Consider the following 3,510-nt stretch of genomic DNA (forward strand, 5'->3'; position numbering starts at 1 on the left):
AGTATGTTATAATACACAGACTCCCAGGAGCTTTCTTTTGCTGCCCAGGGTCTGCAGGGCATTGGGGAAGAGGGGGAGAAGGGTGCCATGGCCCAGCAAGCTGCCCAGGCGTGCAGTGTTGCAGGGAAAATGGCCAGAAGCCCCTTGGCCTGTGGTGGTTCTGCTGAAGCCTTTGTGCTGGTGACAGAGCGGGTGGGCAGGGGCCGGGGCTGCGGGGATCCCTGTGAAAGCAGTGCCTGGAGACGGCCACAAGCCCTGTGCCGGGCAGAAAGCACATCCGTGTCCTCCTGCCCGTGTGCTGCTGGCTGCCTTGCTGAGGGCTCCCAGGTGCATCTGGATAGGGCTGCTCTGGAGTTGCTGTGGGGCTGCGGTGCTGCTGCCGGGCAGCTTGGCGGGGCTGGGGCAGCCCCTGAGGGGCTGGGGCGCTGGCAAGCCCTAAGCAATGGGCTGTCAGAGGCCACAAGCAGCCCCCTGCCAGCCGTCTTGTTCCTACCAGAGTTGACTTGCAAGAGGGATCCCGGGCACTCTGGAACTAACAGCATCAGTGTTGCTGAAATCCAAACGCAGGGAAATCTCAGACCTTTGGTCTTGTCAGCAAAGCTTTGAATTAAACACAGGATTTGAAGGGAGACCTTGGAAAGGGCTTCCAAAGCTAGGTGCTAGAAGCGAGAATGTGGATTTCTAGTTTATTATAGCAGAGACACGGGGAGGAACGTTGAAGTGGAGGAAAGTTTAGAGTTTTAGTGCTGAAGATCTAGAAAAAATCAAAGTAGTAACAATGGTAAACAAGAAGCTTAGGATGCAGTGCTTTGAGTTTGTGTGTCATAATTGGCTAAGGAAGCTTACACTGTAGCATGAGTCCCTAAGACGAAATATTGAAGGATTGGTGGCAAAACATAAAGATTATTGTTGGCAGTGTCTTCTTGGCCAAGAAATCCTTCAAAGCTCTTGTAACTACAAGTCTTGCGGGCCTTGTGAGCCATGCAGTGCAGATGTGAGCCAAACTCACCTTTCCTGTCTATGTAGAAGAGAAGAAAAAGCAATGGCATCATCTAAAAAACTCAGAGGTCTGCTCTCTAGCTCGTTCCAAACTCCCTCAAATCCCCCAAAGTGGCATTTAGCTACAAAGAGATGACAAGGACCCTTAGTGCTGGCTCTTTGACTCCACAGCAGCTGCTTTAGAATCTTTCACTTAACCCTGTGTAGTCATGTGCCAGAAATGGATCATTTGAAGAAACTTTCCAAGTGACTTGCATGGAGGTTTGTTTGAAGGGTATTTGAGGAGAAGGGCTCCCAGCAGAGGCCTGGGCTTTGGCCTAGCTGTGTCCCCTGCTGATTGTGAAGTGTGCCATCAGCTGAAGGGCTTTCTGGGCTAAAAATATCATCAAGTCACTTGGACTTGCTCTTTTAGGCCTCTAAGAGCTGGACCCAATTTCGGGCACATTTGGAGACCTCATCTGTGGGTGGATGGACCACCTAGGATTTTCCCAATTGCTGGGAATGGTTCTCCGGGTCCCTGGTGTAAAACGGGGCTCCCCAGCAACTGCGCATCTGCAAGATGATAAACAATTGTCTTGGTTTGAAGAGAGAGGTGCCTGCTAAGGAAGGCAGAAGCCTTCTCTGAAATGGAAAATGTAAATGTCCTCCCTTCAAATGATTCTCATTTAGTAATTCAAATGCTCTCAGGGAAAGATATGGGGATAGGACTGTGCCCGCAGAGCCGGGCAGCGTTTGCTGGTGGTCTGAGCCCTTCCCAAAGATCCTGTGCGGGCTGTCTTAGACACCTGGGGGGGCCAGGCATTCCTTCCAGCCTGGGCCACTTTGGCTGGGCTGGGGGCGGCCCCAGGGCAGAAGGCAGTGTGTGCAAGGGCCCTGGGTGGCACGCTGCAGCACGGTCAGGCACTGGGACGGGTTCCCCATTGATGTAACACAGCGGAGCCCGGGCTGGCTCTTGGGAAAACTGCGGCGCTGCGCCAGGAGTGGGGAACGGCCAAGGCGTGGGTCCTGCCTGCGGCTGACCCTGCTGAGCCACTGCTCAGTGGTTCAGGATCTACTAACTTCAACACGGAGCAGCCAAAAAGAAGGAGGAGGCTCCTCAATTGTGAGGTTCCACAGGCAAAGGTTTATCCCAAGGGAAGGATTCAGCAGCATAGAGCCACCAGCACTTCTGTGCATGAGATTTTATCGGGTACAACTCAGGGGGGCGGATACAATGGATTGAGCAAAAAGGAATCTGCAGGGGAGGAGCGAGGGTATTCCATCAGTTGCTTGGCACTAGTTAGGACAGATGAGAGGAAAGGGTAGGTCACATGAGCCAGAGGGGCTTCCAGCAATAGGGAATTCCAAAGGGTTGTGGAGTCAGGGTTAGGTCCAAGGCAAAAGTGACAGGGAAGGTTCAGGAATAAAGAGCTGGATTATCTTGAGAGGCAGGGAAGGAGCTGGAACAAAGAGCGGGGAATGGCATGAGGGACAGCTTTGAGGGAGGGAAAAACCTAGGGGTAAACCAACTTGGGGAAAATACGGGGTACATGAAAAGAAACCATTCTACCATAACTGATAAATAAACACGAACCGGAACACCCCAGGGAAATGGGCACAGCATCAATCCCGTCTGACTTTGAGAAGTGTTTGAACAACTTGGAGCCGTCACCCAAGCTTTTAGACACTACATCCAAGGTCAAGGGTTGTGACCTCTAGGTTTACATGATACTCCTGAGTATTACTTTAGGCAGTGTTTTAAGAAACTCGTTTTATGTCCGATCATACCCCAATTCCTTGTAGATTGTGTGGAATGTGGAATCCTTTTGTTTTCACTGCTTGTTAGGACTATAAAAAACAATATTCATATTGGGTGAGTCAGAGACAGCCTGTGTATGTTAAGTGTAGTCTACAGGGGATAAAGAGAAGGAAACAAGAAGTACTAATACATCTGGCTAAGTTTGGAAATTTAGATAGCATGAAGAATGAATAACACAAGAAGTAAAGATGATATTAAAAAGAGTCCACTAGAATGTAATTTAGCAGATGAGAAAGATTTGGGAGGAGTCCCAGAGGGTAATTTTTCATGTAAGGTAATCTGATGAAATACTCTTACCCAATGGTAGGCTTAATATCAATTAGAAAGTGGTGAAAAGTGACCCCCTAATGGAACGTTATGATCCATTGTTACAGTTGATGTTATTTTTAAGACAAGGAGAAAAATGAGATCCAGTGATATATGCAGACGTGGTTTTTACCCTGAAGAATAAAGCCAAGTGTCAGAAAGAATGTGGCTTTGATTTGGCCCCATGGGACCTTTAGTCCTAACTTTGGAAAGAGATAAGAGGCAGAAAAGAAAGAGATGTCATTTAGCACTCAGCATAAGGCAGAGATGTTTGAAATTGGCTGAAATTCACCAGGAAGATTGTGTTCTAGGTGTCCAAGACTTAGAGCTGAGTTAGCCCAGGCCAGCACGGGTACACTCCACCTCAGGCAACCACTCCGGCCCCTGAATGAAAGCCAAATGGCCGT

This window comes from Melozone crissalis, unplaced genomic scaffold (assembly GCF_028551555.1).
Source record: "Melozone crissalis strain CALT ecotype California unplaced genomic scaffold, PUWL_Pcris_2 ptg000103l_1, whole genome shotgun sequence".
Lineage (NCBI taxonomy): Eukaryota > Metazoa > Chordata > Aves > Passeriformes > Passerellidae > Melozone > Melozone crissalis.